This window comes from Strongylocentrotus purpuratus, unplaced genomic scaffold, assembly GCF_000002235.5.
Source record: "Strongylocentrotus purpuratus isolate Spur 01 unplaced genomic scaffold, Spur_5.0 spur5_scaffold_11, whole genome shotgun sequence".
NCBI classification, from domain to species: Eukaryota; Metazoa; Echinodermata; class Echinoidea; order Camarodonta; family Strongylocentrotidae; genus Strongylocentrotus; species Strongylocentrotus purpuratus.
In genome coordinates, this window is record NW_022145596.1 from 30,845,407 (window position 1) to 30,861,954 (window position 16,548).

At 35.5% G+C, this 16,548-nt stretch overlaps 1 long non-coding RNA gene across 1 annotated transcript; it reads left to right on the forward strand.

The window, feature by feature from the left end:
* Positions 1–1,998: 1,998 nt before the first annotated feature.
* Positions 1,999–5,433, forward strand: LOC115922333. The gene is made up of 3 exons (XR_004063433.1): positions 1,999–2,164; positions 4,639–4,715; positions 5,176–5,433. It is a non-coding gene; the product is annotated as an uncharacterized LOC115922333 (long non-coding RNA).
* The last annotated feature ends 11,115 nt before the right edge of the window (positions 5,434–16,548 follow it).

A 16,548-nucleotide genomic window follows, 5' to 3' on the forward strand; every position in this document is an offset into this window, starting at 1 on the left:
TAATGATCCAGTGCACTTATATCGTATGTGATTTGTTTATGATATAATAAATTGAATTGAATTGGATTGAAGTCTAGACACCATTTATCCACGCATTTATGATGAAACCCTGTACCTTAAACTTTGCTGTCTATCATATGGAAACGTTTGCTTGTATTTGTCTCATAAAAGAAGTTGATCACAAACTGACTCCCACACGGTGTTGAGTGCTCAGGGGTCACAGGCCACTGGCTTCATCGGGCAGGTCCCAATAAACAGAACACCAAAAAGTAACCTCTTTTGGGATTGTATTTTAAGTGATTTTAAAGTATAGTGCCTTTTGAACTAGATTTAAACGTTATCGACACGTGCCTTCATTTAAAGATAAAAGGTACTCCTGTTCACGTTTTCATCTAACCTAAAAACCACCAGTTTATCACGCGACTGGAGTAACGTGATTCCACTTACCTCTGTAAATCAAGTGTTTATGACCAAATAACCACTTGACCAAGCAACGAGTTTTTTGTCAGTTAACCGATGGTGGCGATAAATACGTAATTATTTGGTCTTGTAAGCACCTTTATTTATTGGTTTCACAGGTTATCCAAGGTTGATGGTAATGATCACGTTACTTACACCGGCTAATCGTCTTATTGTTCTGTCCGTGAATCTCTGGTTATATTCAACTAGTAATTCTGAGGTGTCTTACACACCTCTTTAAAAGGTTTCAAAGTTACCATAAATTTCTTGGTTATGATCACGTGGCTCAAGCTGATTACTAATCTAAGCTGTGAAAACGTGATATGTAGGTGTGAAAATTAGTAATTATTAAGTGTTTTAAAACACCTTTTTAAATGGTAGTCAAAGTTGCTATAAGTTCCGCGGTGATGACCTCGTGACTCAAACGGATTATTGATCTAAGCTTGTCATACGTGACTTTTAGGAGTGAAAAATTAGTCATTATTAGGTGTCTTAAAACACCTATTTAAATGGTTTCAAAGTTACCATAACTTTCTTGGTGATGATCACGTAGTTAAAACTGATTACTAATCTAAGCTGTGAATCCGTGATATTTAGGTGTGCAAAATTAGTCATTATTAGGTGTATTAAAACACCTATTTAAATGGAAGTCAAAGTTGCCATAAGTTCCGCGGTGATGATCGCGTGACTCAAACGGATTATTAATATAAGCTGGGTATTCCGTGTTTTCCATGTGTGAAAATGAGTTATTCGTGGGTGTCTTGATGGTTTCACAGTTACTATTTAAGTTCCGTGGTGATAATCCCGTGACTGTTGGCATATTTCTATGTTCACCAGTTGATAACTGACTGTTGGCATATTTTCATTGCACCAGTTGATAACTGGAGTGTGCACATTTCCAGTTGCACCAGTTGATGACTGAGCGTTGGCATATTTCGAGTTGACCCAGCTGACACCAATTCATTTGCATATTGAATATGGGGTGCGTGCAGATCTATGTTTTTTAAACAATTTATCTGAATTTACAGCATATTTCTTAATTACTGATGATTTAGTTATATGCAATTCATTTCGAAAATACTACAAATATAAATTACCAGTTATTAGGACATTTCGCTACTTTGTATAAATAGTTAAACATGAATAAGGGAAACATTAACTGTGAACTAAAATAATTTCAATAAAGTACAAGTACACGATTTTTTTTCGATTAATTCTATTATGTAAGTCTACTTATTACCAATGCCCTTACATTGGAAATACAGACGTACCAGTATTGAAGTATTGTTGCTGTTCAACTGGTTGGAAGTTTTACCAAATGGTTCTAATGGCTCAGCTAGACCAGTTGAATTATAACTGGCCTGGATCAACTGTGGATCATTTAGCCCATTTAAATTTCCAGGGTTACCAGTTGGTATTAAAAATGGTTCATCAACTGGACCAGTTGCAACTAGCTTTCTCTTTTGGGATGTTTGCACCCCCCCCCCCCCCCCACCCAACCCCCTCTAATCCCAAACTGCTTCCGGCCCGCGTCTTATTTTTTCGTACCACGGCGAGGCCGGATTCCTGTTTTATCATGAATATTCATTAGGCAGGGTCGGGGAAAGTCTCGATTCTCTTAAATATTCATATCGAGGTGGGAATGCACGACGCGCGCTATACTCGCACAAAGTGAGAAGATTTAGTTCACGGAGAATGCATATGGGTGAGTAATTGATTGAAATATCAGTAGATCTAGATTAAGAGAATTTAGTCATTAATTTGAAAAAGCTGTAATTCGTGATCTACTGTAATTTCTTTACATTTTGAGACTGTTCTCAACAGATTTGTGGGGAAAAGGCTAGGAAAATATTTCTCTTGAAATTGCACTTTGATTTTCATCGTCGTGAAGTAGTTTGACTGCGGTTTGCCGTCATGTCACCCTTTAGAGCCCCGGGGTTCCGGCAGGCCCACGTTGGGGAATTTCGGTGCTCATCTGCATCAAGATAAAACTTTCTGATCAGGTTTTATTCCAAATTTGATCGTCATCGTGAATCTAATTCACCAATCATCCATTGAATTTAAATCTAGATTTAACGTTACACCTTAAAATAATCTACGAAGTATGATTTCTTTAATAATCCAAGAGGGTTAATTCTTGTTTATATCTTTAGTAGATGTCGACTCTGTTGGCTATACTACTAGTATTACTAAGACTAAGTGCTATCCGTTCGCTCAGTTGCATCATTGGTGCGTGTCAACTTTTAGACCAAAACTGTTTGTGACCATGGATAATCAAACGGCTCCAAACCATATTTCATTTAGACGTAAACCTGGAACTTATTAATAAAAATATTCAAAAACAAACAAACTAGACCTAGGATTCATTTATTTAATGTTCAGATGTTGTGTGTGTCCAGTGTGCTTGTCAATTTGTCATAACCTTTCTAGATCTAGACCTATATTAAAGATTTTTTCTTCTCCAAAGTGTGCAGTTCATTTGATAAATCTATTTTTTTGTTGGACGTTGTATAAGAGAAGACCCCTAGGGTAGTCGACAATTATGTTTACTTATACGCAGAGGCGGCGGAGCAACTTCCAAAGTGGGGGGGGGGGGGGACCAACAAAAAAACTTTCTTGAAAAAAGGGCACCTTCAGAGGGAAAATATACCATTTTTTTGACATTGGTATATACCCCTATTTTGTGATTACATTATCAGGGATGATTTCAATATTTGTTTCTCTTAATACAGCATTTAAGATATTGCTTAAGTATCATACTTTGCAGTTTTTGGCTTGCAGTGCGAAAAATTACATCTTATAAAGAGGAAAACCCAATCCTGATGGGGTTATATAAGCACAATCTCATAACGGAAGACTGAATAGATCTGTGATAAGTTACATAATTATAACATCTATAACTATGGGCAAGCGTAGCGAGCGAGCTTTGTGGGAAATTGCTTTTAGTCGCTTGAAATTAGGGACACGTTTAATGATGAGAGGAAAAGGGGACACTTATCGAAAGGGTTAAGACACTTATCAGAAAAGAAAAGAAGCATGTGTCAAAGTACAAAGGCTAATTATCAGAGGTGAAAATGGGGCACTTCTTACACCTAAACAAAGAGGCATGCACCAGGGATGATAAGAACATGGGCATTTGTCGACGGAAAAGAGGCACCCACCAGATTTTGATAGGGGGCATTTATAAGCAGTGAAAAGGGGCATTTATGAAAAAGGGATAGGTTCTTTATAAGAAAGGAAATAGGGTACATATCATTGTTAAAAGGGTAATGAGAAGGGGAAGTGGCTCTTATTAAAAAGAAAAAGTGGCACATGTTTAAATAAACGGGGCACTTATCAAAGACGAAAAGGGGTAAGGGTGCTTATAAGGAAAAAAGGCATTATATAGGAAGGAAAAGGAGGACGTGTCAAAATAAAAGGGGCATTTATAAGAGATGAAAAGAGTACTGACTAGGAGGGGAAGGGGTGCTTGTCAAAGTAAAACAAGTATCTCTCAGAAGTGAATAGGGTCATTTACAAGAGATGAAAAGGGGCACTTAAGAGAATGAAAAAGAACTATTTTCATAGATGAAAAGGGGCATTTATGAGAAGGGAAAGGGCCTATTTTTAAATGGAAGCACTTATAAGAAAAAGGGGCACTTATTAAAAATGAAAGGGAGCACATGTGAAGATATAAGGTGCGCTTATCCAAGTTAAAAGGGGTAGTTATTAAAAGGGGAAGGGGCACTTTAAAAACTTAATAGGGGCACTTGTCAGAGTAAAAGGGGCACTTTCCTATGTAAAAAGGGGCACTTTTCCTATGCAAAAAGGGGCACTTTTAGGGTACTTGACCAAATGGGAGGGCACTCTGCCCCCCCCCCCCTCTCGGAGCGCCGCCTCTGCTTATATGGTATGTAGTCCACCTCTTCTTGTTATAATAAACTAATTCTACTTAGTACTGCTTCGTGTTCATAGGCCATAGAAACCACTGTTTGACAAGTTAAATCTTCCATTTAGTTTTACTTTGTACTGTGGTTCATTACATAGGAATGTTGATTTCCACACCATATTAAAATTAAGGCCAACCATGACATAAAAATATCTATTAATTTGAATTATGCTAGATCTATTTTATTTTGTTAAGGAGAAAGGGATGCCTTGATTGTCGTATTGATTTTCTTCTTCTTTTTGTTCCAAAAGATTGAAACTGAAGAGCTGGAAGGAGGACATTACAACATCTCTTATATTTGCAAGATGAAGCAGAAAGTCCCATGCAGGTACAGTTATCAGGTTATTTAGCACACACATATTAAACGACCACCTATTAATTCACTCAAAAGGAAATGGAACTAAGTTGACATTGCAAGCATATATAGTGGAGGGTATATTTTATTCTAGTTCTGCACCTAGTATACAAATATTGATGTCTTTTCTTTCTATGTTTACAAAGGAAAATTTGTCCTTATTTACAGGAGGTCCTGTGTTTAGAAGAGCCATATCAAATGCACATTGTAAGCACTACATGTAGGGTATACACAGGACCCCTCATTTTTTTTTTTTTGTAAGGGGTACTTTCACTTCTTGAGCAATGAAGATGAAGAAGAACACAAAATAAGATTGATAAAAGTCTGTTTATAGGATGTATTATGGTTGATATGTATCCATCAGTATCAGTTTTTAATTGAAGTACATGTACCTACTTTGTTTTCTCTCATGTGGGATGATGCCTCTCTACAGTGGATGATGAAGGCATTCTGGTTTGCAAACTCAGGAGAGGAACAAAGAACAGATGTTGACGGGATCATATCTAGAGATGCGGGCCTACTACACTTCATACGAGCAAGTGTGCTATTATACATGAAGGTACCCCCAATAAATTTTTGTGGAACAAATGTCATGGAGAAAATTATAGATCTAAAACAGATATTTTTCATTGTCAGTTGACTTGTAAAAGAATAATTGACTTAATATCACAATTGTAATTTAGATTAAAAATTAAATGTCAATATAGATGAAATATAAGTCTACATTACGTATGTTTCAGTAGCATTATTTCCAGTACATTCTCTGGTCAAAGTTGTTTGGTCATTTTATGTCCCATACTGAACCGAGTATTATTCAATTACCGGTATGAGCACGAGTTGTATTACATTGTATTACTTATTTCATACCTTGTCTGATCCGAGCTCCAGCAGGCCTATCGTCTTAATGGGATCATCAGTAATAATTTAAGATGCGGTCAGTATTTAAACTAGTCTTGTACAAAAAATAGTTTAGGTTTGCCCACTAGAACCCCAAGTGAATTTCAGTCCTTCCTTTTTCTGAGCAGGTATCAGGGTGTATGTTATTAGTCATTGTTGATTTTTTTATATCTTATTTCATTTTTCCATTCAACAGACTTGGGTTATATTTTTTTCTGAAAACTAGGCTACAACTTTAGTGATGGATGCAGAAGATATCTACACGAGACTACGTCTTAAAGATGCCACCCTCATATAATGAAAAAGGACAATAGAGATGGGTTTAAACTGGAATATTTACATGATATTTATTTGTTATTTGTATTATATGTTTGTAGAATACTACATTCAATAAAGCTAATGAAGTTTATCATCTTGTCGACTTTCAAATAATTAAAGATAACTAATCCTCAACGAATAAACATTAAAATTCTAACAATGTCAACTACCAGCTTATAGGATGAAACTGAGGACTGGGCAGAAAGATTCTCCTTCAAATTTGATTGATAAAGGTCTATCAGTCTATATCAAAGATTGAATTAATCAATGATATTTTGATTATAATTATACATGTTAAAATTCATTTACCTCTATGGACTTCTGTATGGGAAGTTTTGTAGATTATGAAATTATTGCTACTTCAAGTATTGTATGTAAGAAGGTTTGAAAGACAACACTCTAAATGCATTAAATATGGAAACTGCTAATCCTCATTGCCTTTCGTATCCAAACTGGTAGCTTTCATAGAATCATGTTTCGATGCTTCCCAACTAAAGAAAACAGGGAGTGGGGGGGGGCTTGCTATCCTCTTATCTTATCCTCTGTACAAATATGATTATATGTTTATATTAGAAGGATTTAGAAAGTGAAATTTTGAATTATAGCATTACTGTTGGTAGAAGTAATGGCAGTGTCGGGAGGGGGGGGGGTTCCTGGTGAAATTTACGGTATGCCAATGTCAAATTAATAAAAAAAGAGAAAACTATTCTTAATAATAAAAATTATACAGTACATGGGCCTCCTAACAAAAACCCTGGTACCACTGTTGTGTTTTGAGTGTTTTTTTTGGGGGGGGGCTGGCAAACCAATTACAAATTTCCAGTGTTAAATTCAAATTTTTTCTTGAACAAAATTATGTCAATATATTGTAATTAAACAATGTTTCACTTTCCTTTTTTTCAAGTTAGATATTTGAATAAAATGATTAACATACTTTCCGGTTTCTCTGGCCTCTACATTAAAAATGTTCTACTTCTAGCAAAGCTCCTGGAAAGGCTGCAAAAAGGGAGAGTGAAGAGAATGAAATTGAAATGTGGACAGTAATGGAGTGAATATGGAATGGTTGATGGTAGTTGATAACGAGTGAATGCAAATGAGTGGCAACAAGTACGACTGAAAGTGAGACAGAAAGGAATTGCAACAGGTTGCTCAGTCAAGAGAACAAACCTTGCAGAAGATAGTTTTCGAAAGACAGAGAAAGAGAGAAAAGGGGAATTATAAAAAAAAAAGGAAAAGGGGGCATGTGTCAAAGGGGCATTTATGAGAAAGGGTTGGGGTTGGGGCTCCTATTAAACAGGGAAAGGGGCACATATCAAAAGGTAAAAGGGCACTTGTTAGAAAGTTTAAGGGGACGCGTGTCAAAGTAAAAAAAAATTAAAGGGCTTTTATCAGATATCACAAGGGGCACTTATGAAAATGGAACAGTGGCACTTATTATGAAGTTAAAGGGGCATTTGTTGAAGAAAAAGGGGCACCTGTCAGATTTGAATAGTGGGTAATTATCGCCAGGGCTGTAGCCAGAGTTTTTTTTTTTGGGGGGGGGGCACATACATGTAATTGATCGACGTCCTGGGGAGGGGTCAAAAAGAGTTCAACCGATCTTGGATTTTTTTCTTCTTTTTTTTCTTCAATGTATGTGAAAGAATGTGTAGTTTTCTCTCGAGTTTGTCTCATCATGCGTGGGATCTGTGGGTGCTGGGGTTCCTGCAGCAACCCTGTACATGGATTTTCTTCAGTGGGTGCATATAACTCGTGGACTTCACATTGTAAACCTTCAAATGATGAATTATCATCGAGTCCCCCACCCCCCACCCCCCTTCCCTCATTATTTTAGAAAGAAACCAAAGAGAACTTTTAAGAGAAAAAGAGAAAGGAAAGGAAAAAATGGTAGCTAGGCCTAAACAAAAACAAGAGGCAAGATAAAAGAAAACAAGATTGAAGATATGGTATCAATATTATCTTGCTCCTTTCCCTTTTTCTTTTTCTTCTTTTCATTTCAATTTTCTTGCAATTTATTTCTTTCTTCCTTGGTATCTATTCCGTATTCTTTATTTCTTCCATTCATTTATTATTTATATATATTTTACTTTTTAACTTTGTTATTCTTCTTTCTAATCCCATTTTTCTTTCTTCCTTTTCTTCCTTATGCAGTTAAGTGAGCATTGATCATAGAAATAATTTAAGTGCAATACACAAGTATTTTATTTTTGATAAATGTCTGTATGTAGGCCTATTCTTGTTATCTATTTTATACAGTTTATAATACTGTATCACATATTCAATACCATAATGCAACCTCTGCTTGTAATATTTAAAAAGCAAACCTAGAACTGATTATTTACCAATTCATGAAAAGAACTAGACTCCCATTAATCTCAGAAAAGTAGGCCTAGGCTACTCACAAATTGCCTATCAAGACTCTTACTTGAAATATATGCTATATATCTTGTCTACCGATACTGACATTTTGGCATTTACTAGTAATTAAACACAGCATTTATGACTGTATTATCTAAATGACCATGACATTGCTTTTCTATGTCATATTATAGGCCTGCCATTAATCCAACGTACTTGTTACACACGATATTCGATGCTGCGCATGCCTCGATCATACATGAATATTCAAGAGAATCGAGACTTTCCCCGGCCCTGCCTAATGAATATTCATGATAAAACAGGAATCCGGGCTCGCCGTGGTACGAAAAAATAAGACGCTTCCGGCGCGCCTGGACGTAATTATGGAAGATCCCAGACACGATGTTCAGAAACGGGATGAGAACGTCATTATTTTGGTTCATTTATTGTGTAACATTTGCGTAATTATTGGGTTGAACGCGGGTTACAGTAACATACTTCCTCTTCGACGTAAATTTCACGTGAATGAAGAACATGATTCATCTCAAGTCAGCCTCGTAATATTCACGTGAATTTCACGCAGATATTTTGACTAAAACTATCATTAACGCTTCACGTGTTTCTGTGACGCGATAATTTCGTGTATGAAGATGTAATTTCATAACGAAACAAACACGGGAGTATTAGGTTTACAAACCATGGTCTCCAAGGTAGGGATAATCCCGTTATTATAATGGTGATATTGCAGTGACAATTGCGTGATTTAGTGTACGTGTGTTTTAAGTTACCTAATGCAATAAACGTATTAACACATTTACGTAAATGTACGGTGTTTGAAGAACGTAACTCTCCTCAAGTCGATACCTTGATATTGACGTGATTTTCACGTGATTTTGTTTATTGGGGTAGTTCCATTATGTGAATGGGTAAATTAACTATTAAAAAATGAGGGGATACATTACATTGTACAATAGGGACACACATTGTTTTTACTGTGCAGAACATACTCTTTAATTGACTTACTTATTGCATGAAACTACAAAACCAAAATGCATTTTGTATTCTAACAATTGGAGTACAAAGAATGATAACAGGTGAATGAAATGCATAAACACCACAAACACCTGGGGAGGAAGCATTCATAAATTTGAATGCATATAGTTGATAATCGACTCCGAAAACCAAAATGAAATTTGCGTTCTGGCAATTGGAGTACAAGGAATGATAGCAGGTGAATGAAATGCTTCAACCGTGACACAAACACCTGGGAAGCTAGGAAGCATCCATAAATTTGAATAATTTAGTTGATAAACGACTCCGCATGTGGACGTTTGTTGGAGCAGAAAGCAGTGGATTCTTAACAACTTACCGAAAATTACACACCATTAAATAACCATGAAGTTGATGAGAAGGTTAGCCAGCATATATGCTTCTCTGACTCTAACAGTTATCAAGATGAACCTTTTTGCAACTCTAATGATTTTGAACTAAATCATAATCTTTTTATCTCCGAAAATCATGATGAAGAAGACACTTTTTGTTGTCCTTATAACAATGATGAGGATGAAGTTTCTTCTATTCCCAACGAGAGCAATGTAATCATCACTTCTCATATTAGTAATGATGAGAATAGTACCACTAACCAGGGTGATTCGAGAAAGAGTGGTTATTTTTGTGGTAAAACTCATTGTAGAATAAAGAGAAATTGTGGATTGCGATTTGCTCATCTAAATATACGATCACTTTGCTCTAATTTTGATGATTTACAGGTGATTATATCTGAAAATAATTTTGATGTTATTGCATTGAATGAAACTCGTTTATGTGAATTTATATCAGATGATAATATACGCATTGATGACTATGCCGTGTACAGAAAGGACCGTAATAGACAAGGTGGGGGAGTGCTTTTATATATCAATGATAACCGACTTAACCATAAAATCAGGTCTGATCTCATGACCGAGGATATTGAAATGGTATCAGTCGAAATAAGTCTTCCTAAATGTTCACCCATAATATTAATTGCCTGGTATAGACCGCCGGGATCTCCTATTAATTTGTTTGACAAGTTCGAATCTATATTAACGAAATTGGACAATGGGAACAAAGATATTATTGTTCTAGGAGATTTGAACTGTGACCTGCTTGCATGCCCAGCAAGTTGCTATACGATGCGATTAACTGAAATTTGTGATACATTTTCATTGGTTCAAGTAATTAATAAACCAACTAGGATTGTACAGAATTCAAAGTCACTTATTGACTTAATCTATGTTTCAAATTTTTCAAAGGTAGCCGAAAGCGGAGTTATCCATACCGGAATAAGTGATCATTCCTTGGTATATATCATATGGGGGAAAAATCAAAGCGAAAAAACACAACATGTATATAGCACCTATAGAAGCTACAAACAATTCGATAATGATTCATTTTGTGCTGAATTCAGGAATGAAAACTGGAATATCGTTCTTAATGCATGTGATCCTAATGAATCTTTAAATGAGTTTAACCGTTTGGTATTGAGGATCTGTGATAAACACGCACCTGTCCGAAAAAGAAGAGTAAAACTTGATAGACCTCCATGGATCAATGCAGACATATTGAACATGATGCGTAAAAGAGACGCAATGAAACAGAAAGCTATTGACAGAACTCTGAAAGAAAACGAAGAGAAAGAAAGTGCTGAAAATGAAAACAATGTTAGAGAAGGCAAGGAAAAGGAACATCATGTCAATGAAATCAAAGCTACTGAAGAGTGGTTAAATTATAAAAAGATGAAAAACTATGTATCTTCAAAAATTAAGCAAAGTAAAAAAGAAACTTTTCATTATCAGATTGAAAACTCATGTCATGACGTGAAAGGAACATGGGCAGCGTTGAATAAATTATTACTACGTAAAAGGTCAGGTAATAGCATAGCCAGGCGCGTAGCCACGGGGGGGGCACGGGGGGGCACGTGCCCCCCCTAAAATTTCCAGGATCGGTTGAAATTTTGTAGACCCCTTTTTTTGACCTCGATCGATTACATGTATGTGCCCCCCCAAACATCAAACTCTGGCTACGCGCCTGAGCATAGCATGTATAACAAATGAGGAAGGAGATATACTCGACTCAAAAACTATTGCTCAAAAACTAAATGAGTACTTTGTCAGCGTTGGACCATCTCTTGCCAAAAACATTCCTTCTGCAAATAATTGTGTTAACGAGACTTTAGTAACACCGGCACACCATTCTTTTCAGTTTAGACAAGTGGATTCAAACGCCGTTTTAAAGGTACTAAATAGCCTATCGTTGAAAAAGGCAATGGGGTGTGACATGATTCCAGTTAAGCTGATTAGAATGGTCACCCCGTACATTGTGCAGCCTCTGACGTCTATAATTAACTCGTCTTTGCACACAGGAATTGTACCTAATGTGTGGAAAAAAGCCCGAATTGTTGCGATTCACAAAGGAGGGTCTAAGAAACTGTGTAACTATAGACCTATTTCGATTTTACCCATACTATCAAAAGTTTTAGAGAGAATGGTCTTCAATCAAATCTATGACTACTTAAATGCCAATACATTGTTGAGCCTTTACCAGTCAGGATTTCGACCCAATCACTCTACAGCTACTGCTCTACTAAATGTAACAGATGACTGGTTAACAAGCATAGATGAAGGTCAAATTGTATGTGCGGTAATGCTAGATCTAAAAAAGGCTTTTGATACCGTTGACTATGTGTTACTATTGAGAAAATTATGTATGTACGGGTTGGATGAACCATCACAGCTATGGTTTTCGAACTATTTACATGGTCGAGTACAATCTACATCTGTTAACGGTATAATGTCAGATGTTTTGCCAGTTGAATGTGGAATTCCCCAAGGATCCATTTTAGGACCCCTGCTCTTCATATTACATGTTAATGATTTGCCGCGTGGCCTCACCCACTGTAAAGTAAGCATGTATGCTGATGATACGGTAATATATTGTTCGGCAAATGATACCATAGAATTGAGTGAGAAGATTAATGAAGACCTAGAATATGTTAAAAAGTGGTTGATACAAAACAAACTAAATTTGAATATAAAGAAAACTGAATACATTGTATTCGGTACGAAGCAACGTCTGGATAAAGTTAAAGATAATGATTTAAACATTACTATAGACAATACTGTGTTAACTCGAGTTAGTAAGTGTAGACACCTTGGGCTAATTTTAGATGAAAGGTTATCATGGCAAGAACATATTAATACTATTCATAAAAAAGCAAGTAACGGATTATATATGCTGAAATCTATAAGAAATATAGTAAATGAATTATGAAATGAAATTGGTTTATAATTCACTAGTATTGTCTCACTTAAATTATTGTGATGTAGTATGGGGTGGATGTGGAAGTACACAGAAAAACAAATTACAAAAAATCCAGAATAGAGCAGCTCGGATAATTAATAGGTCCGCTTGGTATTCCTCATCAGATGAAAATTTAACAAGACTAAATTGGAATACACTTGACAATAATAGAACAAAGAATGTAGCAATTATGATGTATAAGATTGTCTCAAAACAAGCTCCTGAGTATTTAGTAGAAAGGTTTATATTTGCTGACCATACATACAATACACGTTCAAGTCTGTATAATGTGAAAACAATAAGACCAAAGACTGAGACTATGAAAAGATCTTTTAAATATAGAGGGGCCTTAACATGGAATAACTTGCCACATGAAGTACAAGGTGCTAAATTGTTAAATATTTTTAAGGCAAAGCTGACGTAATACGAAATAAGTGTGTGGGGAGGGGCTAACTTATTAGTTTAAGAGAGCTTTGTTGTTGTTTGTTTTTAAGGTTTTATAGTTGTATACAATTTTTATCTCATAATTTCAACCTATTTATCATTGTTATTTATGTTATATTACTCCTACGCTATATGTTTTAAATGTCTATTCGTGTGCAATATGATCTTTGCAATACGTTATCAGTTTTTGTCTCTTTAAAAACAAAAACAATTATATATGTAGTATTTAACTGATCCATATTCATAATGCTCTTAAGTATTTATTATTATTCCATACTTCATTTTACTTCTACTTAATATGGAATACGCATTTGTCTTAATTTCACAATTATTACACATTCTACATTATGTGTGTTTTCTTTTGTTTATTGTTTTAAAGTTTGATTATTTAATATTTAACATGAATACATAATATGTTTTTAACTTATTTATAATCTTGTTAAACTTCTTTTTGTTTTTACTTTATATATATAAATATGCAAGCAGATTATGATGATCATATATGTAACTTATTTAATTGTTTATCTTTTGGGTCTACTAATATAGTTCTAATTAAGTAAAGTGTTTTTAGCTTATTTCCTATTATTGTCGTGTTATGGTTGTGAATCTGTCAGTGTTATATTACTTTTGTTTATATGTCATGATTATGTTGTTGTTTTTTATCGACACGGCCCTGATTGAAACCAGTCTGCGAACTGTTTCGGGCTTTTACCGTGTATAAATAAAATAAACTCAACTCAAACTCAACACGAACCCATTGAACAGAATGTCGGAACGTAAATTAAATTTTGCGCGGTTGGAAAATGCATCTTTCTACCCTGCGACTTTAATGGTACGATCCAGTAAAGTAAATTAAAACAGTAAAATGGCTCTTATTTTAAAATTACTCATTAAATAAAACCCTAAACTTCAGTGATATCAGAAAAAATATTTTATATCTTACTAATAATTAAAAAAAGATGTATGAACATTGTGAAAGTGTCGCATTTTACGATAAAAGACACCGATTTAGCGAAGATGACGTCATTAGTGCGCTTGCATCAGGGAATTCAAGGTCAAAAGGTCTATTCAGACGCTGATAAGTTATTGGTCGAGCCTTTTTGTTTCCTTTATTCCGACAAAATCATACAATCAATCAAAACAAGTTTAATACCAAAAGAAAGCTAACGATTAGTATTTTCATTAACAGCTTGCCCCAAAGTCGCTTGACCACAGTGAAACGAGTGAGAACTTGCGAGAGCGGCCAAAGTGTGATTGAAACTCGCTATTTGCTCTTCTCCAACGCAAAAAGAGACGACATTGTGCTGGATAAATGTATTTTTTCCGACAAAAGTACAGAACATTTGCATATGGTCTTTTTATATTATACTTTATGAAATGTTACCCGAGTGACTTCCGGGCGCCCCAATGCTGGAAAGAAACGCACATTTGAGAAAACTTCACTTTTTCATGGAAAAATGCTTATTTGTTCTATGCACGCAAGTCAGATTGAGCAGATGATACAACGTTTCCATATGATGGATATTCTTATTAATCAGATAAAATGTATGATTTAGGAAGACCAACGTGGAATTTCAATTGAGGAATGTGAAGTTAAAGGAAAATCCGACGCAAATAGACAACTACTCCAAGAGAAAGCAGAAAAATCAGAGAAGCCAATTGATGAAAGTTTCAATTAAATCTTACTGAATATAAGAAAGTTATGATTTTTTGAAAGTTTAAATCACTAGGGTACGTGTAGGGAATTTGAGACCGTAGGGAATTGAAGACCACCAAGCTTGAACCCATCACTGTCTGTCCGTGTTGGCTCCAATATTGCTATAGCACCATATGTGGCCTTTAACAACACTACTGCATATATCCAATTCATTTCGAAGACTACAATGCGTTCTTTCTCCGAGAAAATTGGCAAAATTGACCAAGATAAGCAATTTTGATCAGATACCATGCATAATGTGCATTGCAACAACCATTCACAACACACAATGGCCATAAGTTTTCTGTGATGGTTGGCACACTTCATAAACTTCCTTTTAAAACTAATTTTTAAGAGCCACCCCTAAATACCTGCATACCTGTGTTTTTATATCAGAGCAAAAATTTACGATCAAAATTGCTTATCTAGGTCAAGTTTGCCCATTTTCTCAGTAAAAGAATGCATTGTAGTCTTCGAAATGAATTGGATATATGCATTAGTGTTGTTAAAGGCCACATATGGCGCTTTAGCAATATTAGATATAAAATCTGCCATTATGGTTTCTACTTGACGTGCTATCAAATTGTAAACACAGTACCTGAGTTTTTAATAAATTTGAACAGGACCTTTAGTTACGAGAAACACTTGGTTGCACCTCGGTGGCACTGATAAGCTACATATAACAGTCTTGTGGTCAATCGTGAACGAGCTCTACGTGTGTTCCGAGTATGAGGTCATTCCTTCTTCTCACATCCCCTACCCCTTGTCTCTCACTCTCGCGGCGTCCACCCCCAATCATTTGAAGGACCAGCATTTTTTTGTAAAAGTGCACAGACCATTTTGCACTCTCTCTAAGGCATTCGGCTTCTCGACGCCACTGTAATTCAAGAGCACAGCAATAATATCTATGAGGTCATTTATTCATGTCCAATCGTAGCCCTGCATAGCTTTATGTGTATAATTGACTCACGGGTCCTGTGTGTATTAGCGGCGTTGATCATACATGGGTAAAGGAAACTAATTACTTAAAATTCATTTTCAAATTTGAAAGCACAACATTGGTCGAAATTAATAGCTGAAGAGTCCCTATATGACGTAAACTAGCAAATGTAAGTAAATTAAGACCTGCTTCCATTGATTCTGTTTGGTATTTTTGTTTACAGTAATGCAGCAGTGCATGTATTCGCAGCTTCCGCTTAGATTTAGTCCCATGCGTGCTATTAAGTGTCGGTTCCTCTGATTGGTGTTCTTCATAAGTTGATTCACAATCATTTGTAGTTATTTTAACAGTGCGGTCAGAAGGTTGTTCATAAACACAGAGATACAATAACAAATAAGTATAAAATCGACAACGTTGGGTTTTTGAGCTCCGAAAATTTATTAACAACAAACCAAAGAAAATCTGTCTCAAAACCTTAAATATTGACTTCTCTTTAATGAAATATGATTTTAAAGACATTGAGTAATATCATTCTGAGCCCATATTTATAACATCTTACTAAGCTAGTTATCAACTAATTTCGAAGCCTACCGCAGTCGTAGTCTATTTAGGACTATATTAATTTAGGTTGCTTTTTTGTCAAATCCACTTGATGAAGACGTAATGTACGTCGAGATTATGTGACCCAAGAAAAACAGTTTAAAGCGTCATCTTATGCCAACATGGGGGACTTAATATCATGTATTTTCTATAGAGTATTGTATACTACACTGTAATAATGGTAATGTATTGTTATTTTACATTGATCGTGT